Source organism: Rattus norvegicus, chromosome 2 (genome assembly GCF_036323735.1).
Source record: "Rattus norvegicus strain BN/NHsdMcwi chromosome 2, GRCr8, whole genome shotgun sequence".
Lineage (NCBI taxonomy): Eukaryota > Metazoa > Chordata > Mammalia > Rodentia > Muridae > Rattus > Rattus norvegicus.
The window spans coordinates 197,239,264-197,267,237 of NC_086020.1; the positions used below are offsets into that span (position 1 = coordinate 197,239,264).

The following is a 27,974-nucleotide window of genomic DNA, read 5'->3' on the forward strand; positions in this document are numbered from 1 at the left end:
GAAAAAAAGTTAGGGAAACAACACCCTTTCAAATATCCACAAATAATATAAAATATCTTGGTGTAACTCCAACCCAGCAATGAAAGGTCTGTATGACAAAAATTCCAAGTCCTTTAAAAAGGAAACTGAAGATTTATTTAATCTGTTAACATATTTTAAAAGTAAAAATAAACAACATAAAATGAGTTTTATTAGAATACAATACTTATAAATTTTCTCTAAATTCTTTAAACATATAATCAAGAGCTAATTATTTATTCTTATTTACAAAGAACCCATTAAACATTCACTATCTGCTAGTGTTTTATTAAATATTGGTATAAATAAAAAAACCCTATTAAGACTTAATTATATAGAAAGGACAATCCATAAAAATGACAAGCTAATGCCTTTAAACATTAATCACAAGTGAAATTCCGGGGGCTGGGGATTTAGCTCAGTGGTAGAGCGCTTACCTAGGAAGCGCAAGGCCCTGGGTTCGGTCCCCAGCTCAGGAAAAAAAAAAAAAGAACCAAAAAAAACAAGTGAAATTCCACAGTGGCCATAAGCATAAGGAAGAGAACAGCACAGCTTCTGTATGGCGACATTACAGGGTTGGTATTTGTACTTTCAATACTTAGGAGATAAGATACATTCTTGGAATGTGTACAAGCTTCGTCAGGACACAAATGGCATGGAGCTCCAGAGACTGACTTCCCAAACCACTCTTGAACATCTATGCCAACAAGTACACATGTTGTGCATTTTAGCATTCATTACCCCATTCCCTATGAAAGTAGAGTGAAGCATTGTGTCCCATCACTATCCTCAGATGCTGCCAAGTGGCAGGGACAATAGGCACATTCAGGGAAAGTCTTTTCAGCACCAAGGACAGGGTGCCGCGGACATTTGACTGGTTTGGGAACTGAATCCAAGGCTGTATCGGGTGCTGTCTTCTGCTGTTTACTGGAAGTCATCCATGAAATCTTGGATCTCACTTTGCTGTTATGTGGCTTTCTTACCTGAACCCTGAGATATAGAAACGGTGTGTTTAGTGGTGCATGGCAATGTTGGCACTGACATTCTCATTCAACCCCTGCCCATCTGCCTGGTCCTATATGTACTGTTCAAACCCATCTGTCCTCATCGAAAACTGCATTCCAAGCCATGGTTTATTATTTTCTATTCTATTTACAAATCACATTTCCAAGGGCTAATCCATGTGATCCTGTCAACACTGTAGAACTCAATTCATCCCAGAGGCCAAGGAAGAGATTAGATACCTGGATTACAACTCAAACAGAACTGACTAGGTGTGGGATAATCAGGTCAACAGAACAAGATGAGGGAGGACATGGGCTCAGTAAGCACTCATCGATGAGGAAGTTTATGGTAGGTTTTGAGCTGTGCGAGGACCGGGACAGGATTCAGTCTGTTTACTATTCTATTTCAAGTATTTCATACTTAGTAATCATGCTTAAATTGTCCCTTAAATAAATAAATAGTCGTTGTATGTATCTCTAAAATCCATGGAACTATATTTTATTTGAATGAACTTGTGGTTTAATAGGTAAAACAGAATCATGAATCTCCGAGTACAAAACCAAATGGTTATGAAACAGAACAATTCGGTTTGAAGGTTTTATATATATATATATATATATATATATTATATATATATTCATTCTTATAAAGTATACATATTCATATACAGTATATATGCCCATATATACCCATGTGCAGTATATACATATATACCCATATACAGTATATGCATATATGTACTCATATACAGAATATATATGTGTGTGTGTGTGTGTGTATATATATATATATATATATATATATATATATATATATATATATATATATCCAGAATGGGAGTATAAGGCAAGTGAGAATTCAAATAAATGGGGAAAACACAAACTGAAATCAAGCAAATTCTGTAGGGAACAGAGGAAGCTCGGAGTGAAGTACTGAATGAATATGTGTATTGAAGTGGGCACTGCCGCGGCAAAGACTCAAGGCCTTGAACCCATGGAAAATTATAAAGCCATTTCACCCATATGGGGCAGTCTCAAGAGGAATGGCAAAACATTTCTTGGGGGTTTGAGTGCAAGCCAAAGATCAGTGTGTACTAGAGCTAGCACCTGGAGCTTCCTCCTCCTCCCTTTGATGTTTATAGTCTGAAACTGCCCACCTGTGGAGACATCCTACAGAGACTAGCTACCTCTCCTGCTGTGCTGTACATAATAAACATGCTGAGGTTCTGCATTTCATGGGTAGCCCACCCCACCTGACTCTATCTTTCCTGTATGTGTTTACGTGCCTGTCCCTTTTTCATTCCCTTGCCACCCATAGTCAGGGTTTGAGTGCCCAAGCCATGTGGGTTATGGTTAATCCCCATCCTTGTGACCTGGTAAAAGCTAATTAGTCTCTAGTCTCTAACATTTTTTAAATGGCAGATTACAGAAAACAAATCATTCCTTATTCACTATATTGCAAAAAGAGTTCATTAACATCCTGCCCTCCGGACCAATAAAACCAATAAGTTTTCTCTGGCTGTCAATCTATTCCTGCCCTGAGTCAACTTGGATTTTACCAGCTATAGAAGAGTTCTGGACTCAGCTACCTCATCTTGTCTCAGAACTGATCCTTGTTCTGATCCTTGAATCTTCTTTCTAGTGTCATCAAGGAACCAAGAGATTTGCGTTCTGCTTCTGGCCCTGCCAATGCTTGTTGTTTCCCTTTTACAATGCAGACACCACAGTACTTTTCCTGTCTGTCTGTTTACCTTCCATCCTTTCCTAGGTGTTCTGGGAACTGTGTAAACAAGGTCAGCCATGTTCTGTTCATGTCTCTATATCCTGTCCCATGATTCCTTCTACCTGTGGAAAACTCCTCTAATTTCTAAAGCTTCACATGTGGAAATGCATCCAAAGCCTATCAAATAAAACCTTGATGTTTCCTAGCTCTCTATTCCATGGCTCTTGACATCAGGACAGTGCTTTTCAACCCTAGCAGTACATTAAAACTACATGAGGAGATTATAAAAACATCAGTGCCTGGATGCAACCTAAAACACTTGCATATGCACATTTGATGGTGGTCAGTCTATTATTGAAGTTTCCCAGATAGTTCTCATGTGGAACCATGGCTAAGGATTTTAACTGTCCTTCTTTCTTTTTTATTTTATATTGATTGTATGGAGTCATGTAGGGGTCATATGACAAGTTGTAAGAGTTAAGAAGTTGGTTCTCTTCTCCTATGTTGATCTCAGGAATAAGAAGTCAGATCATCAGGCTTGGTGGCAAGCACTTTTATCTGCTAAACCATCTCCCTGGCCATCACTGTCCATATTCCTATAGTTTTACTTTTCTCACAGTGTTTGACGTCAATTCATAAAGTCCTTGAAGGCAGAGAGTGCCCATAAGATTATGATTCAGTGATTGGCTAAGAATCAGTACTTAATGAGCAATTGTTGGAATAAATTTTATTGGATTGAATTGATTACCACTAGAAGAAAAAACATTTAGGCACTGTTCATTGGCTACAACTAATCATAGAGACAGACACGAGCTATGTGTTTCTTTCCTTTCATTATCATGGAAAATATGAGATTTGGGGTTTATGTCTGTCTTTCTGCTCATGTACACATATTCCTTGCTTATTTCCAAAAGGACAGAAGCTAATGTGATATGATCTGATACAGAGTGGAGCACGTCTCCCCATGGACAAAATCACCATATCTATAAAGTATATTGCCAGAACCCCACCCACAACTTTCCCCTTTTGCTTGCCTCCCCTTCTTACACCTGGGAAAATGCAATTTCATAAAAAAAATATTGTTTTCTAATTGGCCTTGCAGGGAAGTCGCAAATAGTTTTGTTATTTTTGGTTTGGTTAGGTTGGTTGGTTGTTTTTGTTTTTGCAAAAAACAAATCCTTTGTTTTGCAAAATAATCTACATTTCCCAGGCATCTTCCAACTCTACACTTCAAAAATTTTGATTGCATATGAAAAGAACAACTCCAAGTTTGATTATAGGAGGGGACAGTTCTTTCTTTCATTAAAAATAAAATTCTTCACCTTTGTTCTAGATTCTCAGTGTTTTGTGTGTATATACATGAACACACATACCCACGAATACACACACACACACACACACACACACACACACACACATACATGTACACAAACATACATGCACACACCCCAGTGCTTGAGCACCTTCCCTGGCTGTGAGGTGTGAGAAATGTGAAGGAAGACTGGACTTCAGCAGAGTTATTCTGGTGCTCACAGGGCACGTGAACCTGAGAACAGAGTGGGTGCAGTGGAAACCCAACCCACGTCCTTCCTCTGACCTGATGCCTGGATGATAAGACACAGATCTCCATCTCCCACCAATTACATAACCTATCAGTGAGTTTGGGCATCAACAGCTAAGACCTCTTTTTATTATCTGAGAGCTAGATCTACCTTCTGAACAGAAATGCAAAATCATAGCAATAGGTCAATTTAAGACTAAAGAAGCCTCAAACATCTTTAGTAAACAAAATGGTTAGTATATTTCTTCTTCTGTGGTTTTATTTTCCAATCATGCATAAACTTTCTCTTTCCATCTGTCTTGTCATATTATTTATTCTGGTCAAATTTAAACGTTATTGCAAATTGTCTTATCAGCCTTAGAATTTTTATCAAGTCCAGAATGACAGGGACCATTATTTTTTCTACGTGTATACGTCTTTATCTCAACACACGCTGCAAGACTGTGCGTCTACTAGTTTTCTGGAGCTTCCATAACAAAGCACTAAAGCTAGATACTTTGGAATAATGAAAATGTATTACCTCATGGTTCTGAAGGCTTGAACCATGTCCTATGATTATGATCCACAGCACTGACAGGGCCATGGTGGCACTGAAGATGATAGGGAAGAATCACTCTAAGGCCTCCTGGTTTCTGGGAGCCTCAAGAACCCCTCAGTTCTGTCACTTTGATGCTGCTTTGTCTGCACATGAGCATTATTTCTGAATCTTCCCATCACCTTTTTCCGATGTGTGTCCCTTCCAGTGTCCATAACCATTATTATGAAAACAGAAGTCATACTGCACTAGTGCATACCCTGGTGACCTCATTTTGATGTGATTACCTCTGTAATCTGTAAAGATCATAATTTCAAATCCGATCACAGATACAGGGATAACATAATTCATTAAAACTACAGACACTTCATTTCTTTTTTAGTGGTATAAAAATGATTAAAGTGTCTTAATTAGTGAGCGGAATAATGATCCAAAGTCCTTTCCTTCTATGACTCAGTAAAATATTTAGGTAAACTGTCTCAACCACTTACTCTCCTAAGGTGTAAAACCTGTGGGCACCCAACTTTGTTCACCATCACCTCCCTTACACATACTCTAGGCCACAGAATTTGTTGAGAATATCCTTTCTCTGCTCAACTTTGTTGGCAAAATGTTTCTTATATTGAAGACAAATTTCCCAAATTATCATCTTAAAAGTCAGGCAGAATTTATTACAAAGATGTAAAGGCAGCCATGTGTCTTATATGCTCTTTATACCACATCCAGCAGCTTAGATCAGCAAAAAGAACCCAAGGAGGAGCCTTACAGAACACAGCAGAAGAGCCACATCCTGTCTTTGAATCTATATGACCGTGACCTGAACTGTTTTGCTCCCTTCCTGCTTAATTAAGTATATTAACAAGTGTGTGTCGTGAACATCTCATGCACTCAGCTCTTGGATCTCAGTAAAGAGTTCTTAGGTGATTCCAGTATCTTATTTAACATTCATAAGAAGTCTTGAAAATTCTCTTACAGGCAAGAAAAATAAAATATAATTCTAAAACATAGACTTAGTTATAGCTTGTTAGTAGAAGAGCCCAAGCTAAGTCCGTGTTTCAGAATTTTATGCCAACTGTACTTTCCACTGTGTTTGTTGTAGTTTATCAAAATCATGACTTTTAACCTTCATTCAGATGATTAGTTTATCATAGCACAAAACACATATCCAACCCTGTGACACCTTTGGTTATATCTATGATACACTAATAAAAAATTCAATCAAGATTCTGGTTCTAATGAAAATTTATCTTTCAAATAAATCTGGCACATTGTCTAATTTGATGATTCTTAGCATCTGGAAACTAAATATAGTAGGGCCACTTTGCAGTGATACAAGCATTTCTGGTCTGTTTACTGCTAGTCATGCATTCTGTTTCCATTCTTAACTCTACGAGTTGGCATCATGCAAACCTGTAATTTCTTCAAGTGTAGGTATGAGATATAAATTATACATAATTATAATCATTGGGTTTTTAAAAAATACAGTGAATACTATATGAAATCCTTCCAAATAGAAATTAATTCAGCCTTAACAACACCCTTATAAAATAGGTACCTTTACTATCCTGATTCAAATAATGAGAAAATTGAGAATTGAATGTTGCCACTCTAGTTGGAGTGAACCTTGGAGGGCAGGGCCTAAAAACAGAATACATTAAAGTCTCATGCAATAGCCAACTTTATTCAGAGCATCAAAAACTCATACTCTGGAAGTTAAGAAGAGTCAACTTAGTTGTACAACCACAACTTTGCTTCATGTGTCAAAAACATGTTTTTCCAAAGAAGCATATAAATTAATAATAATAACCAACTGTAATAAATAAGCTTAAGTATGTACACTCATATCTACTATACACATTCCAACATGCCTGTGTTGTGGTAGAACAGAGATCATAACACCCTTATCCTGTTTACTTGGAGTTTTTCACAAAGTCTCAGAAATCTTCTCACTCAGCTTCATTCATGAATGTGTTCCAACAATTGGAGAGTCAAACAAATGACAATTTACTATGGTATGTCAGAATAATATGTACCAGTTTTAAAAGAAATAGATATATTTATGTACTAACAAAAAGATACACAAGTTATTGTAATAACAGAAGAGCAGATTGGATAATAATGAAAGAACAACTAACAGTGTATGAGCTTGGTGTGTTGTCTGAAACTATTTCTGTGAATACATGGACAAATATCTACTCTTCCTTGGTAGGGAACCAATGATAGACCAAAGTGAGGAAACAGAAACCATTAAGTATTATTGAGATATTCCAAGAATATGTATGGGGGCTGGAGAGATGGCTCAGCGGTTAAGAACACTGACTGCTCTTCCAGAGGTCCTGAGTTCAATTCCCAGCAACCACATGGTGGCTCACAACCATCTGTAATGGGATCTGATTCCCTCTTCTGGTGTCTGAAGAGAGTGACAGTGTACTCACATACATAAAATAAATAAATCTTTAAAAAAAAAAGAATATGTGTGAAGAGTTACATATAGGAGCAGAAATAACTCAAGGACAGCTGCTTCAAAGGCCACCTTAGCTTAGCAGACCACACATGAAAGCTGATGATTGCACAGGCAATACAATGACTGCAGAGTATCCATTCCATGCATCTCTGTTGGGCTAAGACTTTTTCAGACAGCTCAGCTGCTCTCTGCAACTCCCAGGAAGCTTGGTTGGTCAGCAAGTATCTCATAGCAGTCCCAACTGTTACATACACATTGCTGGGGAGGGGCCTAAGGAATCTAGTCAGTTTAAGTGACTTCCTGAAGCTATTTCACTGTTTACTTCTTAAGTTTAATGCAAGGTAAAACATTTCACCTTCCTTTTAACATCCTGTGTCTTAACAAGCTTTCTTTCAAGATATATTTGTATCTTGGAAGAAACATTCAAAACATGGAGGAATTTTCTTTTTGAAAAAAACACACAGGCAGAACATTGTGATAGTTAATTTTTATTATCTACTTGATTGGGTTTGGAATCACCTAAAAGATGTGCCTCTACATAGGCGTTTGTGAGAGTGTTTCCAGAGAAGATTAAATGAGGATTGTAGACACAACCTGACCTGTAAACCCATAGGACTGTGATCCTGAACCGAATTTAAAAAGTAAAACAGAGAAAATGTGTCAGATTTCATCTTTCTCTGTCTTCTCAGTCCAGATGAACTGTAAATACCACTATCACTTTCCTGCCACAGTAGACTATGAGTAGACTATTCTCCCTGAAGTTGCTTCTTGTCAAATACTTCATTACAGCAATGAGAAAGGTAACTAATGGAAACATAGAGATTCCTACTCTCCTAACAGAAGGAGAGTAGGGATTTTATGCAGGAAACATCTTATTTTTATGTTAAATACATTTCTGGGATTTACTATTTTTCTTTTAATTAGTATTGTAATAACCCACACAACTAGTAAATATCATGGTGATATCTAAAAACCTGAATTATTTTTTAAAATTTAATTTAACTTAATTTATTTACTTTTTCACATTACATCCCACTCACTGTTCCCCTCCATCACCCCTCCCATAATCCTTCCCCCATTCCACTCCCCTTCTCCTCTGAGTGGGTGGGGGCCAGGTACCCTCACCCCACTGGCACTTCAAGTATCTGTGAAGCTAGACACATCCGTTCTCACTGAGGGAAGACAAGGCAGCCTAGCTAGTAGAACATAGCCCACTAGAGGAAACAGATATGGAAACTAGATGGGGGATGAGATAGCCCCCATTTCAGCTGTTCAGGACCCACATAAAGGTCAAGCTGTACATCTGCTACATATGAGCAGGGAGGCCTAAGTCAAGCCTGTGTGTATTCCTTGTAAAACCTGCATTCTTAATCAAAATGCTGAGTTGGTACATGCCATTAAACCACAGCATTAGCTGCCTTTAATTTTCTGAATTCAGTCTCATCCCTTTCCACAAAAGAAATCATAAATTAATGACTTTGCCCGATGACTTATCTAGGACAAGCAGGCTCAGGCAGAAGGCGACATGCTTATCCAGAAGTAGGCAATGTCTGGGTTCAAAGCATGGTCATAACCAGGACTCTCAATCTTCTTTAAAAACTATAAGCTTCAGTCTTCATTCTCTTCCAAATACAGGGAGAGATTTTCAGGGGACAGAAAATTAGTGAAAACAGGTCATATTCTTTTGGGTTATTTAACATAGCAACTCAGCCTCAAGGAAGAGGATTCCCTCATGGACTAAAAACAAAAAGTATAAGTGCCACTGAAACATTCATAGGTCAAGTTTCCATCTGCATTGAGTCTCCCCCAGGGCCTCTGTTGGTAAAAATAAGTGTTATCTAGTTCCCCCTATGAGGGGCCTGCACTCTGCACATGCAGATGTGTTAGCGATCTACCTAGGAAAACAAATGTGTTAGCCATCTACCTAGGAAAACAGCTCTTTCATACCTCACCGAGGAACTCAAAACAGTCCTCAAGTTGGCTGAAGGTTATCATTCTCTTTGCATTGTGTAGGAGGGAGACAAGTCTGGCCTGCAATGGTCTCCATCTACTTTCAATAGCAACTAGGACAGCTGCTTTGAACAGCTACAATAGAAACCATGTTGTTACAAGCCAGCCTAGAGCTCTTTTCTCAATCTCAGTACAAAAATTACACACGCATGCACACATGTGTGTGCATGTACTAGCCAAAAATAATACCAAATAAATGAGGCTGTATTGGCTCTAAAACAAGGTAGGTAGCCAATAGGGCAGGTCCCAGAGTGGCTCCTCAAGAAAGTAAGGGGTGCACATGTGGCCCATACATATACAGCCACCCAATTAGACAAGATGGATGAAGCAAAGAAGTGCAGACCGACAGGAGCCGGATGTAGATCGCTCCTGAGAGACACAGCCAGAATACAGCAAATACAGAGGCGAATGCCAGCAGCAAACCACTGAACTGAGAATAGGACCCCCGTTGAAGGAATCAGAGAAAGAACTGGAAGAGCTTGAAGGGGCTCGAGACCCCATATGTACAACAATGCCAAGCAACCAGAGCTTCCAGGGACTAAGCCACTACCCAAAGACTATACATGGACTGACCCTGGACTCTGACCTCATAGGTAGCAATGAATATCCTAGTAAGAGCACCAGTGGAAGGAGAAGCCCTGGGTCCTGCTAAGACTGAACCCCCAGTGAACTAGACTGGTGGGGGGAGGGCGGCAATGGGGGGAGGGTCGGGAGGGGAACACCCATAAGGAAGGGGAGGGGGGAGGGGGATGTTTGCCCGGATACCGGGAAAGGGAATAACACTCGAAATGTATATAAGAAATACTCAAGTTAATAAAAAAAAAAAAAGTAAGGGGTGAACTTTGCACAGGAGGCTTGCTTAAGAAGCCTGGCAGCTATGGCGCCTGATTCAGGACTTTTGTATGTGCTCTCTGAGCTTCAGTTCTGGCACCAGTGTTTTGCTCATATGTGTTGGCTACCCTTGCAACCAGATTACATAAAATAATGGAGTTAGTCACTACCTTAGGAAGGACAAATGGCAACCAGAACTGGGCATTCTGTGTCCCTATGAACTGGAGAGAATTGCTTTTGGAACTTGGAAGGGATCAGGTGGCATAAGCATGCTAGCTTAGGAAAATTCATCCGGCAAAAATCTGTTTTTCACTAAAGACAGAAAACATGGTTGGAAAACCCAACCTTTCCTATTCTGTCTTATTATGAACTAAAATACTGAAAATATTTGTTATTTGGACCTTTGAAGGTGTGTGTGTGTGTGTGTGTGTGTGTGTGTGTGTGTGTGTGTGTGTGTGTGTGTGTACATGGGCACATGAACTCCTGGCTTAAGAGCTCCCTAGAAATGTAGAACTGAGGTTCCCTCAGTTCCCTCTCCCGTCCCTGAGGAAATGGAAAACAACAGCTTGATATTTGAAAAGCAGTGATATTTGAAAAGTTCCGGAGGTCCCTAGGCCTTTTCTACCTCCACACATCCTTAGGAGGCACTGAACCTAAAAAGGATGTCCTAAAATATTAGGACTCTCATGGTACCCTAGAGCCAAAAAGGAGAGAAATGCACTTGTCAATAAATACCTGGGCAGAAGAACTAGTCAAAGTCCCTCAGGACTTTAGTAGTGACCTAACTTAAGAATTCTTCATATCATCAAACTCCAAAAAAATATAGGAAATGAAGAACCTCCAATGTCACTGACCCTACGGTTCATGGTTTTCCTTAGTAACATGGCTGTTCTTTGTAAAGAAACTGCCTTAGAGCAAGGTTGCAGGTCACCTTTCAAAGGCTGGTAGATGCTCTTGAGATGGGTCAAGGACTGTTCAAGATGAAGGTTACAAACAAGTTTCAATTTCTCAGGACATGGGAGAGAGAGTTAGAACTGGGCCCAGACAAAACCTAGGTGTGCCCAGGAAAGAAACATGCTTCTCCTGCCTTCACTAGCACCTCCCACACTCACTGACTCTTCAGGGATGATGTAGCCAAGTCCTCACATGAAAGAGAAAGGAAAGAGGCTCAAGTATCCATGGCTCACGTGGCTTGGCTTTCGTAAGTGGTCCCCACTTTGGTAGCCAGGCTGACAGTGCCCACTCAAGGTTGGACATTCTTTGTCCTGCACAGAAACTCTTAGGAGCAAAATGGAACCTTTAACTAGGCAGGTTTCTTTCTCAGAAACAATCAAATCAATTTTGAAAATCCAGGAATTATGTGATCATTTAAGAGGGGGGAATTCCGGTCCCCAGCTCCGAAAAAAAAGAAAAAAAAGGATAAGAGGGGGGAATTCTCTTCTTTTCCTTCTGCCCAGATTTCTGCCTCCAAGACAGGATGAGTCCTAACTTCTACCATTCACAATCTCTCTCCTGCAGTCTCCATGTCTCCAGCTTGGGTCTAGCTCTTCTCTGGAGTTGATGTGTTCTTTTTCCTTGTAGCATTTCCTCCCTGACCTCAGCTCGGCCAACTGGCCAGTCCCCTACTGGTTCATAAGGCCTCAGAGGCCCTTCCACTAGAGACCAGATTTCACTCTCAAAAGAAAAAAGAGGCCTGCATAAAAGCTACTTTGGGGTCTTCAATAAAATGGTACCTCTACTTTCATTTCTATTTCCAAATCTGGTCTTTGGAATTCATCTTGCTTTGTATATCTATCTCCTCCTGTGATATTTTCTGGTGCAGCCCCAATCCAAGGGAGGGTATGAGATACCAAAAATCTTTCCCAAGGCCCTGAATAGATGTCCAAGATGAGCATTATAGAAATGGCTTTTTCCCTTTATCTTCTAGACATTGATATCCATAGCCCCTTCATTGCCAAGGTCTCTGGCCTCTGATGTTAATTTTGTGAATTTGGAGCAGGGTACTTAATTTGTCCCTACTCTTCTGTGTCCTCTGACTAATTTCCTAACTCTAGAAAATTGCACTTTTGGTCAATTTTTATGTTGGTTCAGCTATGAGGCCTTTGCAAATTACTAGCAACAAATGTTCTGTGCAAACATTTTGCTTTCATCCCACCATTTCTGCAGCCTTCTGTCTCTTTCTGAGTAATTCTTGAATCCCATGTTCCTGAGCAAACTCTTCTCCCATGGTGTTCTCCTTGCCCTATATGTCTTCCTCTATCCACTGGGATAGGACCCAGAGGACTAGCTATGGAAATGTTCAACTACTTGTTTAGCCTGACAGATATTCCCACCCCAGTGGGAAGCTGCTGGGAAACAGAACCAGGAGAGAATAGTCTAGATCTGCTTCCCCTAGTTCCAAGTATCTCTTCTATTTAATTTATAAACAACAAAGACATCCAAGTTAGCATACTGGATGTAGCTATTCTTTGTTTAGCCCCAGGAATATTAGATTATCCTCTTCAAATATTTTCCCTGGATGGTGGGTGGAAGAATAGATTCTCTTCATAGGATTATTATGAGGTGAACAAGGGTATGCATAAAACATGCTACAGAATCTGGCCCATGGTAAGTCTTTAAGGAAAGGAGTCTTCTCTGGAGATTCCTTCTGAATTTAGTCTCGGCTGGTCCGAAGGTAGTGAGTTATCTCAATTGATTGTTCACAGTCAGTTACAGATTGAACTCCTGAATTTAGTCTCCCCTACAGACTAGGACCCTTGGATCTATTTACTCTAGAATATTCAACTTCCATTTTCAGCTTGACTCCAAGGTCAGGTTAGAAAGTAGAGATCAAAGAAAGTTTGAGGAGTAGCAAGTAAGGAGCGAGCAATAACGCTAAGAGCAATCACTCACTGAAGGCTGTAATTCATCCTCCTAGCAGCTCCGTCAGCTCCAGTGTTGCTGATGGTGAGCTTCTGCCAGCTGAGCAAGTTGCTCCAAATTACATGGCAGGACTTTGCTTTGAACACAGCCTGTCTCTAACGCCCACAACTTTTATTATTAATATTATTATTATTATTTTATCCTAATTCATATGAGATTATTTCATTACAGTGAGGCTCGAAAGGGGACAGGATGAGCATGAGAGACAAAATGTAAATAAGATGGGAAAGTAGAGGAGACTCTGGAAGGAGAAAGAATACAAAGAAGTGAGAACTTCAGAGCCACAGAGAGGCAGGAATGGCTTACACAGGTACTTACCCTCACACATAGGTTCATATTCATATCCAGGCTCCCCAGCCTGGCTGCTAGCAATGTTTCCCACAGCTGCTAAAATATGGTGGTCCAGGGACCCTGGTGCTCTGACAATACTGGCAAACTAAATGTACGGACATAAAAAGAAAGATGGGTGAGTCTCTTTGTGCTCTCTTATAAACAGGTAGAAGAAACAGAAGCAAACCATTCTTGACTGAACGAGGAAGACACAGAGAGAGAAAACTCAATCAGAAACTTTAATCAGTGAGATGAAAGGGTCAGATGTGAAGACTTTCCACTTACTATTGCTGTCTCTTAAGAAATGTTCTAGACAGTTCTGTACCGGAGGCTATAACTCTCACTTTCTGCTTAGACACACTTCTGACAGATGCCCAGAAGTCTGTCAAGCCGAAGCCAAGAGAGGAAGAAGATAGATAGCTATGTAGTCAGCTGTCTACACTCAGTCTAGACCAGAGGTTCTCAACCTTCCTAATGCTTCGAGTCTTTCATACAATGCCTCATGTGGTGGTGACCCCCAACCAAAATATTATTTCATTGCTACTTCATAACTATAATTTTGCTACTGTTATGGATTGCAATGTAAAAATCTGATATGCAGGATATTGGGTTTGTGACCCTTGTAATATGTTGTCAGATATCCAAAGGGAGTCAACCCACAAGTTGAGAACCACTGCCCTTGATCAAGGAGTTCGTGCAGACCACACCCTGATGCCTAATGGGCCAATGGGAGGGACTTTTAAAGTATGTAATAGACACATACACAATAGGACCCAGCAGCAAGGTTTCTTACCATCACTGGTGTCAAATTCAATAGCAGTCCCACCCTCTAGAATTCCTCTGAGATACTTAGGACTCCAGAGCCTTCTCCTAGAGGCAGCCTCATGACCACTTCCTATCTCCTATTTGTTTGTTTTGGATATGATCTGTCATGGAAAATGGAGGGTGATTGAGTCAGTAGATATTTCTGTACTGCAGTTCAGTGATAGTGTGTTTGTGTGGCATACATAGCAGCATAGGTTCAATTCCAGATACTGCCAGAAAAAAGTCAAAAGAAAAAGGATGAAAAAGAGCTGAGACACAGTGGAGTGAGCAGTATCCTGCCAAGACCATCTCACAGCATAGACATGTGACTTACAATCATGGAGTTCCAGGTATCCTTGTAGGAAGTGAGGACTGGGTTCTCAGGGTCTCAGCATATGACTCTAGCCCTGCTTTCAGAACTAAATGTCTCAATACAATATGGTGGATATGCACTGAAATAACCCTCAGGGGCACTGCTATCCTAGTTGCATGTCTAACCTGCCGCCTGTTTTACCCAGATCCCAGGTATCTCTCAATATACCTTGTTCTCTTGGCCAATCTAGGTTTGACCTTGGAAAATCAGAGGCTAATAACCCAGTCCTCCACCTCCTCATCTCCCCATCCATTTTCTGCAGTCACGTTTCTACAAGTGAACAGACAAAAGATGGCTGAGTCTTGGAGGATAGAGATTATGTTTGTGAAATCCTGTTGTGGTACCAATAGAACTCATGAGCCAACACTGAACTAGCTAATTGTCTAGTGTCTGGGAAATATCTGCCTTAAGAGTAAAAGGGAAAAGGGGGAGGCAAATTCTGGCAAAGAGACATAATTCCTCTCAGATGCTCTCAAACAGATTTATGTAAGGATCTACTATGTTGACACTTTGTCTCTATTACATTTCAAAGAAAGACTTTCTGAAATGGAAGCAAGTGTTGTCAGAGATGCCCAAGAGACACCACAAGTGGTCTCACTCCAGAGGTAACAGAGCAGCTGAATATAATACTTATAAAGAATTATTTGGGGATAGAAAGAAACCAAAATGAAAGCAGCCATTTCTCTTTACCCATTTCTCCAGGCTATGCAAACTTCCCATGACCATGGCTGGACTGAAGAATCAGGGTGAAAGAGAGGGAGGAGGTACCTAAAGATTCATGTTGGGAAGGATTGCGAGAATTGTATGAAGTTCAACCTTGTTAAGGATTTGGGCTTTGAAATTAAGAGCTGTAGGTTCAAATAAATACAGGTTATGCCTCTTTTGAATTATGTGATGTTGGAGACTTTCTTACCCTAGCAAATTTTTATTTCCTCACTGGTAAAATGATTAGTCACTTCATAAAGTTGGTTGGCACTATGCCAGCAGTGGGTATGTAGTGTTATTATTATCTGAAGCATTAAACTTGCTCTGAATTCCATACCCTAAGTAAATCATGCAATCATAGAGCACTTAAGAATGTCCTGAGATGACTGGGATCTATCTTCCATTGTTGCTAGTTTTACTACTGCCAGAAGATTCTATGAAGAATATAGGAGAGGAAAAATGTCAATGATCCAGCACAAATCCTGCAAGTGATATGGATCCAGCTATGATATGGATCTGCCAAGTAAGATGGGCTTACTAGTTCAAAAAAAGTGACATGACCATTATGGGGGAAACCAATTGCTTTCTGATTGGACTTGAGCATGTTCCACAGAAGGGAGGTGTTTAATACTATAAACCTGGGCAAAATCCCATGACTGAGGGTGTCATGGGCTCCAGGGGAGGACCTACTATGGTTTTACTTTGGTTAGAGGAGCTTCCTTTTGCAGTGGAAACTGGTTAATACTGAAACTCCCGAAAGTGATGAGTCAAAGTGCTAAGAACAAGTGACTATTGAATATTAGCCCTAAATGAGACATCTATATCAACACACACACACATACACACACACACACACACACACACTCACACACACACACACACACACACACACACACACACACACACACAAACTTACAAGCTCCAATTCAAGGAATAACACAGAAGAAGGAGCAGGAAGAATAGAAGATCATGAGGAGGTGGAAGAGTATCATGAAAGGTCTTCAAGGTTTGAGATGGCCATTGCACTCATGAACTTAGTAACTGTGCTTACCTGCACAAGATCTCCATATAATCAAGCCAGCCAAAAGCCTCGCATAAACATTATAGGGATTCACAAGGTTCTAAGAAGATAGGGTTGATGATTCCTGGAGAAGGTAAAGTCATCTTTCTTTGGGTGTATGATAAGTTGCCCATGCTCCAGCAGATGGTCCCATAGTCCTGCACATACAGACTAATTCTATTCAGTGTGTCAGTTTTGTTTTTTAAAAAGAGGATATGAAGTTTAGAGAAGGATGTACTGAGGGCAGGGAAACTGGATAGGGAAAGTATGGGTATACATAATAAAATATATTGTGTACATGTACAGAATTCTCAAAGAATGAACAAAAATACTATATTTTTTAAAAGAAGGTTTTGAAAGGACCTTGGTAAATTGCAGAGGAGCTAAACCAGGTATGACAACCTCATGAACCAGTATTTCAGAAGTCCCTGTTTTCTTGGGTACCAATTCTGCAGTCACCACTGGAACCCTAAGAAAGTAAGAACAGACTTTCTCTCCTTTGTTTTATGACTTGAAGTCATACCTTTAACCTCAGATCTCAAATTAACCTTTAAACATCTTTTAGTAAAATGTGTCTTCCAAAGATTACTTCTGTCTCTGAATAAATGTAGCATGTACTGCCCGAGCACTGAGTGAAATCCTAAATGGAAAAGCACATCAAACACGATCTCTGGGATACTGTAGAGAAGACCATCGTCTGATAAAGAGTTTCTGGGGAGCAAGTGTTTGGTGGCTGAACGACATGAAGAGGTTGGTCCTAGGTTTTCAGCCTTTGTGAGAGGAGTGCTGAGGTCCATTTCTGAGAAGAGACAGAGAGCACTGAGTCTTTCTTCTCTCGCCTTTCTCCTCCTCTTCTCCCTCCTCCTCCTCCTTCCTTTTCTTCTTTAAAACTTGGTCTGAGTTGAAATTTAAGATTGTACATTACCAGCCTAGGACACTGGAATACCCCCTCCTGATGTTTTGTTTGCTTGTGAAATTTTCTTCTAAATGAAGACAGATGAAGGTGGCAAATTGAGAACATCTTGGATGCACAATACATTGATCACTGAAGCGTGTCCTATAGACCTTAGTGTGTGCACAGCCTGAGTCCAAAGGAAAGCAGACTGAAAGACCCACATCAGGGACACTGCTCTGCAGAGGAGAAACAATGGGATGGCCCTGGAGGAAGATGGGAACTGAGCTGTCTCCCTCCCCACCCTGCCCATTCTTTTGCTCTCCTAATCTAATGTATTCTCCTTTTCCTTATGCTTCTTATCCAAGTTCCTATCCAGTTGCTTTGATGTTCCCTTCTAAATATGCTTCAAAGCTCATTAGGCAGCAGAGCAATTCTCCCTACACCCTGAGTGAGCATTCAGCTGACATTTCTCAGTGCCTTCAGTGCTCTCTGAAGTCCTCCATCCTCCTCACCCAGGAGCCTAGACAACAGGCATCTGCCTACAGCAAACACAGACTTGGCTCTGCAGCCTCAGCCCCCAGGGCTGCCTGTGAGGCAGAAGAAAGGAGAAACTGCTTGCTAGATTCCCTTTAGGGGTGCTACCTCATTAATGAACACTGTGGGCAGGGAAGAGAAATGGGAACTGAAAAGAAAATCATAATAGCAAAAAAAAAAGAAATCACCTTGTTTTTACATCACCATTTATATATAGTCCCCTAGGTTTCTCACATCTCTTGTCTATTGTGTTTTCATTTCTGTACTAGTTTCCTACATCTGCCACAACACAGTACTACAAACACAGTGGCTTAAAGCAACAGAAAATCATTCTCTCATGGATCCAGAAGCTGGAGGTTTAAAATCGAGCTGCCACCTGGGTCGTGCTTTCCCTGAAGTCTCCAGGAAAAGCCTTGTACTTCTTTTTGATTTCTGGAGGCTTCTAGGAGCCAACAGAATTCCTTGTCATAACTCTACAACATTCTATTCTGGTATTACATGGCCTTTTTGCCTGTATGTAAACCCTTGTATCCTTTCCTCTTCTAGTCATCAGTCCTTGGGTTTGGAATGCACTGGCTCAGTAGACTTATGTTAACTAATCTCCATCTTACATACTCCATTACTAGCTGAGGTTGTATTCTGACAGTGGGGTGGACATATATCTCTAGGAACATCATTGAGCACAGCACAGTACCATTTGACTATGCTCACCTCCTATGTAGGCCCTTTTAAGCAAAAACTCAGGTGTGTATCCTTCATTTTTTCTGCAACCTTTCATCTTTCCAAGTCCTATTTAAATATCCTTACACCATATCTTTTGTGCGTATATGCAGTATATTTTGTATTTATTGTTGTACCTTGTAAGTTATGTTTCACCCAAAATTGGGCCTTAACATTTGACTTCAAGTCCTTACTTGGAAGGCATTGGCTAAAAGTACTGGGGGCGGGGGTGGGGGGTGGGAGGTGGGAGGTGAGGAATGTCAGGAAGACTCAGGAAGTCCACATTGTTATACTGTGGGAATAGGTTCCGTTTCACTGGGAAAGTCTAGAAGACTATGTAGAGACACACTCAGAGCTGTTCTGTATAAGAGGTAAGGGGGAAGTATTTATCCCCAACTCCCATCTGTCGTTAGTTAACTGGACTTCTCCTCAGGAGTATCAACTCCACTTACCTCAGACTTGTGCTTTGGATGGGCTAAACAGTGCCCTGCAGCTCCAGAAACCTATGAGGCCACGGGAATCACCAGCAATGCCAGCAAGTAGCTGAAGACCTGCTAAGGAAACAAGGCTCAAAAGAATAGGTGTACAAGCACTGATAGCACACGTGGTGACCAGCATGATAAACCCCTTACCAGGTTTCTCTTAGTAAGTACTTAGAGAATAAGTGTGGAATTTTATTGCCATAGTAGTCATTTAAATAAAGACTAAAGATCAATCATGCACTACTGTGCTCTGTAAAATGTGGCAGAACTTGGAGAGGTCAGCCTTACGTGATTTTGAGTTTGGTATAAAGTCATTGCCTTAACAAACAGCCACTGTGCTGGTTAATTTTTTTTTCTTAATTTGACACAAACTGAAGTTGTCAAAAAGAGGGAACCTCAATTGAGAAAATACCTCTATCAAATTGTCTACAAGCAGTTCTATGGACACTTTTGTTTTTTTGAGTAATTGATATGGGAGGGCTGGTCCACTGTGGGTGGTTCTACTTCTGGTCAGATGGACTTGTATCTAATTATAAAGCAAACTTGCTCTGGAAGCAAACCAGGAAGCAGTGTACCCTATGGTTTCCACCTCAGTTCTTGCCTCCAGGTTCCTACCTTCTTTGAGCTCTTGGCCTCCCTCAGTGATGAACTATCTTCTGAACGTGTAAGTCAAATCAACCTTTTCCTCCCCAAGTTGATTTTGGTCAATGTTTTATCACAGCAATAGTAAAGCAAGCTAGACCAGCCACCAAACCTGATCTTCACCCATTACCATCACCCGAAAACCCAGACTCCTTCCAAACTGACCAGCTTCAACTAAAAAATTCCAATCTCTAAAAATCCTGTAATCCAATCTCTGTAATCTCTAAAATTCCTAATTGAATTTTTACCAATTAGGAAGTTAACATGGAGAACCTGACCTCATCCCCCTGCTCCAGAATTGAGTAAGAACCAATGAAAATTCTGATACTACTGACATTGACACCATTTCCATACATCTTCCCTACTCAACTACCATCCAGGCCAGCCAGACTGCTTTTCTCAGAACATGTCCTGTACCAGTAACACTAGCACTCACCTTGCTCCCACCTTCAGAGCAAACAGTTCCCTTAAGGTCTCAACATGGTTTCTTTCTTTCTGTTGTCATTTTTGGGTGAGCTGACACAAAGCAGACAATTCCAAAACAGGCTCTTCCCTGTAGCCAAGCTGTCTGATGAGCAACATTCCCCAAGGTCAGGCTTGTCAGAGATCTGCACAGACTCTGGGTCTCTAGATCTCGCCTCATGTCAGAGACCTGCTTCTTTCCCTGCATACTGAGAAGGTCCCCGTCTCTCTGCCTCCCCAGGGCCCTTGATGTGAGCTTTTAATATTCATCTCCCTCTCCTTCTCTCCATGTGAATTAAAAGAGCAACTTGCAAGGCAAACAAGAGGAAAATAACAGATTGCTGCTGCTCATTACAGCTTCGGCTCAATAGCGTTTGATAAGAGCTAGAGCCTGGCCCCCTCCCTGTTCAGTGGGGGGAACTGGAGCCACCTTAATTACAGAGCCTTGGATGTGCTGTGAGCCGGGAGGGATTTTGCAGATGGAGATCCAGTTTTCTTCCTGGAGCTTGAATATCTGCTGGAACCTGAGCCTAGGCTTATCTCTCTCATTTCCTGGCACATAATCTTATCGAATTCAATTCAAATTCCGAGTTTCATTTGGTTTCCCTACCTGAAAATGGGGGGGGGGGACGTAATTGCTTTCTAAATTAACTGTAAGGCTAAATAAGCAAGTTAATGTGAAAGCATGCTGTAAGAATTCATTCTCTCTCTCTCTCTCTCTCTCGCTCTCTCTCTCTCTAAAACACACACACACACACACAGAGAGAGAGAGAGAGAGAGAGAGAGAGAGAGAGAGAGAGAGAGAGAGAGAGTTTAAATCAGCTAACCAGCATTTTTAAACCTTGAGGCCAACGCTCCTTGGAGCACAGGTCCTGCTTCAGCTACCACCCTGTTTCTTTTCTCCCCTTTGAAGACAAATCTTGTGAGAAGTCTGTATCTGTTGCAGGCACTTCTTCACCTCCCACGCCCACTCAGTGCTCAGTTTCCAGCACATCACTCACTCCCCTGTAACACTTCTCATGTGGGCAATAACACTGTTGCAAATTCTAACTAATAGAATTTAGCTGTCATCCAGTGTGACCTTTTTCTTTCTCTAGCTGGGTTGTAGAACACCGTCCTTTGAATGGAATAGCATTCATTATCATCTTCACCAGCAGTAACTGTGACTCAGGAGACACATGCAAGAAAGGGCTCTTTTGACATTGACATTCCTTCACAGAGGGAAGGGTTGGGGAAAAGACATCAGACCTTCACCTGAGATCTCAGCCACTTCCCTGCACCCCTCTTGTGACCTGTACATAAGGGTGTACAGAATACACGAGGGGTTAGCCGTAGAAGAGTTCTATCTACACAACAACCAAGATGCCCGGGGTGGGACTTTCTGGTGTTGCAGCTGCTTTGGGGCCACCCACACTGCTCTAAGCAGCTCTTTCTGTGTGCTCTGTAAGCAAGCCCAGTAAACTGCTCAGTTCATCACGTTGGTGACCAATCTTTATTTCAGTCTGTCACCAGGGTTGTATCTGGAGGAACTAGACTTCGTTCACGTGACCTGAAGAAGACATCAGGAAACACCCTGGTGATTCATCACTTCCATGCCCAAATAGCTAGCCTTGACATCTAAATGTCATGACTTCCAGACCTTTCTCTTTCATTTCTGGTTAATCCTCCTTAGGCAACTGCCTACATTTACCATTAATTTCAGTTTCCCAGGACCTATTCTTATTATTTGTTCGCCTAGAATATGTGGATTCTATTCGCAGCCCAAACTTTGTCTTCACTCTGCAGCTGAATAGCTACAGCTACCATCCATTACTACACTCAAATTTTATAGGAGAATCTGATCCATCTGCCAAGCTTTTGAGGACGTTATAGTGACATCCTCCTGTGGGCCAACATCCATACTATGTTCCCTGAATGTCACCTGCAGATGGTGGAACACTGTCCTGAGCACCTTTTAGATAGGTGAGGGCTTCGTGGGAAACGCACCAACACTATACGCTGACTTGGGAAAGCTTCTGGGAGCAGGCACTAGAGTCAGGTCCTGGAGGTCTCAGTCACTGGTGGAAAATAGAGCAAAACTACAGGAGGCATCAAGACACAGGCAGGGTCCTACAAGCTGACATCTCCCCCACCCCTCTCTCTCTGCCTATAAGGACTGTTATTTGGAATCTGAGATATGACAGTAAGGGCATTTGGGGCAGAGGGAGGACTATGGGAAACCCTCAATCGTGGAACATGTTCCTGGATAACAGAAGCAGAAATGTTAGGTATGCTAAAGTAGGTGAGAGCTGCCAGAAGAAAGACCATAGTGCTCTGGGGGTTCCCACTCCCACCCCCCCCCACTAGTAGCCATTACTACCAACACTGCAGGCTGGTGAGTCTCTGACCAAGACTCACCTTCATCAGCTTATTGGTGACTCCCTTCTTCCTTCTCCTTGGCGTCTTTGGACTGTCTTTTCCCCCTGCTCACAAATATACAGCCAAACATTCCACCCAGAGCTGCCTACAGAATAGCAAAACGAAAATGGATAGCTCTATGTTCAAAGCCCACAAAAAAAGCCTGCTTTTGAAGGTTACTAAAATATAAAAGTTTTTCCCCCCAAATCTCCCTTTTGACTAAACACGGTGGCTTTTAGTTGACATTTAATGCCATTCTCAGTAAAAGGAACTACTGTGAGGTTTCATTCATCGTCATATTATATAATGTCGGCAGTAAGTGAAAATATGAGTATTGAATGTATATGGATTCATTAACATTACAGTTTGTATTTCCTGGCTCTTATATACATCTAACTATTCTTGCCAGAATAAAGGGATGGTAGGATAGAGCACTGCACAAATGTGACAACACAGTTTTCTTTTTACTCTAGCTAATGTGTACTTCTACCAGAATTGTACTAATAAGCAGGGAGAGCCGAAAGATGAGCTATGGTGTCCTGTCTTTCCCTTTCTGTCTTTGTTGTGATTTTCAGTGTAAATGGTTGCAAATATACAGAAATAATGTACAAAAGAGCACTCCTTGCTTGTGTGTGTGTGTGTGTGTGTGTGTGTGTGTGTGTGTGTGTGTGCGCACGCGCCCATGTGTTTGCAACCTTTCTACCTTCTTTATGCATGGACATAGTGGTGGTTTGAATGGAAATGACGGCCTCTAGAACTGTAATTAGCATCCTTGATTACTCGGTTCTACATGCAACATGCTGATTCTTGTGTGTGCCATGTCATCAATTTCCATGCATGGTAATCCCACCGGAATTCTGTGTTTGCAGATGTTGCAGATACTGTCTGCAATCAGGACATTCAGGATCAGCTCCTAAAAGTGACTTGTCCTTCCCTTTGCCTGAGCTTTATTACTGGCTCTCACTCTCTGACTCTTTATCCTCAACTTGCAGTGTGAGCTTCTGTATGTAAGCCTGGGGCTCCTTCTAACATCCCAGAAGCCAGCTCCCCATTTAGTCTAAGTTCCTGATTTGGGCATTTTACTTGGTGTCAAGGTAAGGCACCCTCAACTTCTGCTCTCACAGTATCCATTGTCTGAAGAAGCCTTCTCTTTCAGATACCACTGGATACCTCCTAGTCAAGGTTAGAAGATTCAGACATAATGGTCTGTGTTTATCAGAAAATAACATATACAATACACATACATACATACATACACACACACACACACACACACACACACACTCACACACACACATCAGAGTTGAAAGACTCAGAAATAAGGGTCTGTGTCCATCAGAGAATAACACACACATATACACACTACACATACAAATATATGCAAACCACACATACATTCTCCACTCAGTTCACATACACCCCATCCAGACCCACCACATAAACACTCTATGTACCATACACAGAAAATCTATAGAACCATATCCTAATACACTACCTGCCACACATACATGCCACCTTTTTATTGTCCTCCCACTCTTGTCAGCTTATTCAAACTGTGCCTTTAAAGACTGCTCATATTGCAAAACCAGAAGCTGTTTATATCTTCTTTCCTTCAATTTAGCACATTTCTTGATACTGGATAGTCTTTTGTGTCTCAGAATCTTTTATTTTGGGCTTCCTTCATGCTGAACTACCCTTATCCCCTTTCACGCCGTTCAGTGTATCTTCTCTTCTCTGCATGTGCCTGAAGACCCTCAACACTCAAGCCTTCAACACCAGCATTCTAGCATTCTCCTTAATCCACATCCTTCTTAGCCTTTGACTGACAGCCAGAAGTCTGCATCTCCCAGTCTGACACCTTCTCATAGGAAGTCTGTTAACACCAGTTTCCCTTTCCACTCCCATTTCCTGATCTCTGACATGAGACGTTTGAACTGATCTCAGTTTATGCCCCAACTTTAATAGTGTGTCTTCTCACGAACTGATTCATCTTCTTCTCGTTGACTTAATGCCACTGAAGCCTCAATGTAAAAACAGCAATATTCACATCAGCTCACTTTTGTGGCTCCTCCCAAAGGAATATTAAGAAGGTTATAGTTTGTCTTACGCTATGACCTACAGCCTTTCATCTAGGATTCTTGGTAGGCATTTTTCTCACTTACCTCTTCAAAACAGTGGATACGTAACAATGGCAGGACATCTCAGGCCACAGTATATATTGAAATCCTGATAGTCGAATTACAGGGCTATCACTTCACCAATTCTTGTTGACTACAGCTTAAGCAATAAGTCTATGTTAATACATTTGTTACCATCTTTGTGTTGGGGCTCCATAAGAGTTAGCTGATTTGTTCATTCCTAGTAATCAGAAGACTTAATTCTTTCTTGGTGAGTGCCAAACTTCAGTCTACTTTCTGTAGCTACTGCTCCTTAATCCTAGAAACACGCTTCTGTGGCTTGCTTGTTTGTTTTATTATTTTGGTTTTTGAAATACTAAAAAGCCCAAGTTGACTTGAAACCCTGGATCCTCTTGCATCAACCTTCTAAATACTGGAATGCACCTGTGTTCATTACCACCACCACCACCACCACCACCACCACCACCATCACCATCACCACCACCATCCTTTGGAGTCTGATTCTCAAGCTTCTTTGTGGGAGACTACATTTTTCTAAGACTTTTGCTTACCAGAAACCAAGCAATAGCTAAAGTACAGCTCTCCTGGCCTATGGAGTCAACAGACGTGCAAGCATTTTTGATCATAAATCACAGAGACAGCACAGCTTTTTATTTAATAATCACAAAATATTTTCTATCTAGAGGGGAATAAAAAACAGCATTTTGTGTTCAATTTTAAAGTGGGAAGGGTATTTGTTTTCAAAATCAGTCAGATACATTTCAATTATGAGTCATGCAAGCTCGTTCTTCCTGTCCTTTCCCTTCATCCTCTGTTCATTCACTCAACTAGGCCTGCTGGGTGACCTTCTTCTCAACTCTTTTTTTTTCTACTCTCAAGTAATCCTATCTGGACTGTCATTCTGGTCCCACGACTCATCTCTGACCCATCTCTCTGCTTCTAGTCTTTCACAGGACCACTCTGCAGATCTCTGTAACAAAGTATCCCATGGGTTTCTTCTGGATGTCCTGCCATACCCTAATGTCTTTAGTGATTAAATACAAAGTATCCAGGACCCAGCAGAGTTAATAGAGAGAGAAGAAAGTGGTAGCATTGTAATGAGATCCAAATTAAACAGCTGGCACCAAGTCCAATTCCACCACTTGCTAGGTATGTAAATACAGAATGCATCACTTCTTAAATTCTCAGCTTTCTGTGGAATAGAAATTGCAACACAAAGCCTCAGGACTGGAGAAATAATAAAGTAGAATGATACATATAAAGTGTGCATACTTCAGTGTAATGTGATTCTAATGCAACTTTCCAGTGTGAGCTCTCCCTATCCGCTGTCCTCTTCCCACTCTTGACTGACCCTAAATGGTTGCATGCTACATATGAGAAGATGTTTGAGGTGGACCCACCTGATCTCTGTTACCAGAACAGAGCCTCTGCCTTTTGGAAGACTGAGCCTTCAGACTTCTTTGATAAATACAATAAATCACAAGCTGGGCATTCAAAAACTACACAAACAAACTCTGTTTGCTTCTTTGATATCATTGTGTGATGACGTATGAAATATCTTTGGAACACTCTGCTTTGAGAATTGTTTTTCTAAGTTTGATTTTAAGGTATTTCTACCTTGTAGGTACTTCTGAATTAGCTCGCTTTAGGAAGCAGGGATGTGAATTAGACTGATAATGAGAGTATATTTGCTTGGGAGGAATGAATGATTTCTACATGCTCTGCTGTCTCTTGCCTGATTTCTGGTCCTTCCTCTAATTGGTAACCCTCCAAAATGAGCACCACATTGTCCTCCTCCTTTCTGACAACATTCAGGAAATACCGTGCATTGTTTGGGAAGAAAATTCTATTCCATACAGGATGTGTGGAATGACAACCCCTGTTCTTCATGCCAGACATGCCAACATTCTATCCTGTGGGAAGTTTTGTTAAGACTCGGGAAATAAAAAAAATATGCAAGGCTCAGCATGTAAACAACACAAATTTCAGGAAGTTCCTGAAACATACACAGCCCCTTCCCAAGTTATATAAGCAGTAAAGCCTGCTGGGGGGAAGAAGACAGCCTGATTAGATGAACTGCAAACCTAGGTGGAATACTCCAGTGATGCAGGTTTCAGGAGTTGATACCCAAGCCAGGGTGGACTTTTCAGTAATGCAACTGCCTCTGAGTCCCATGCTCCTAGAAGTAACTCTTTGCCCATCCCAATAACCAATCCCAATAAAGATATTGGTGCATCAAGTTAGACTTTGGTAGTTACTTTGGTCTGTACCCAGTCTGAAATGAGTAGATGCTTGATCTCCTTAGCAAATACCAAAGGTTATAGTTACTTCCACTAAATGTGTGCCTTCAAGTTGCTTCCTATGTACTGTGCCAGTGCATTAGTAGAGAAGGAAAGCCCAATCAGGAAACTTTCAGATAGACTGGAGTTGGTGTTACAGAAGTGAAAGAATGAAAGGGAGAAGTGCTGAAATAAACCACTGCAGGATGCTCCTCTCAGTCCCAAACTGGAAATAAAGGAAAGATGTCGCATCAACCCCAGCAAGGTGGCCAGAGGTGGTCCAGTAGTGAAGGCTAAAAGAGGCATGCAGAATCTCCTGGAGATGCTGCTAGCAAGAGTAGCTAAATCATGTTTCTGGCTTGTCCCTATTCTCTTTGCCTCCAATTCCCTGCCAGCTTGTCTGAGAGTAAAGAAGCCCTGAAATTGTCAGCATGGGAAAAAAAAATTGTTGAGCAATGAGTGTTCATCCAGAGAACCATTGCCATCACCACTGAAAGACCCCCAAACCTACTCATCTAAGCAAGCAATCTAACTTGGAAAGGGCTCTCTGCTCAAACCCATCATTAAAACAAATGTTTTAGCTCCTCCTTTCTCCTAGAACTGGAGCCATCCCTGTCATTTCCAACCCTCCAGGAAGTAAAGAGAATGGCACTGCCTCTGGATTCTCTAATTTGACCTGCTCAACACACCTTAGCCGAGACAAGGTCTCAATCACCACATGGAGCTGCCTTGTGACCAATTGGTCATTTCTTATGCCACCCTTGAAGGTCACAAAAGTGGGAGATTTTCAAATACAAACTATCTGGGAACCAAGATGGGGGAGCTGCCAGGAAATGACAAGTGGTAGGCACAGTCTCCAGGGTAAAACACATCCCAGCTGTAGTGATTAATGGGTTTGGCCTCCTTTGGTTGGTGCCAACCTGTCAGCCCGTGATAAAGAGCTCACCAAATAGTTTGCTGCATGAACCAGAATAGAAAGAATAAGAAGAGTTTCATTTCCATCTGAAACACAGAGATGGGCAATGACTTAGCAGGCAAGGTGAGCGAGGAGCCCTGAGGGAAACAACACCTTTGTATCCTTCCTG

The 27,974-nt window shown here is 41.3% G+C and overlaps 1 long non-coding RNA gene across 1 annotated transcript; it reads right to left on the minus strand.

Moving 5' to 3' along the window:
* Positions 1–171: 171 nt before the first annotated feature.
* Positions 172–20,234, minus strand: LOC134485760 (uncharacterized). Its single transcript, XR_010064009.1, has 3 exons — positions 20,050–20,234; positions 18,942–19,040; positions 172–1,008 (listed from the first exon to the last, which is right to left on the minus strand). It is a non-coding gene; the product is annotated as an uncharacterized LOC134485760 (long non-coding RNA).
* Positions 20,235–27,974: the final 7,740 nt, after the last annotated feature.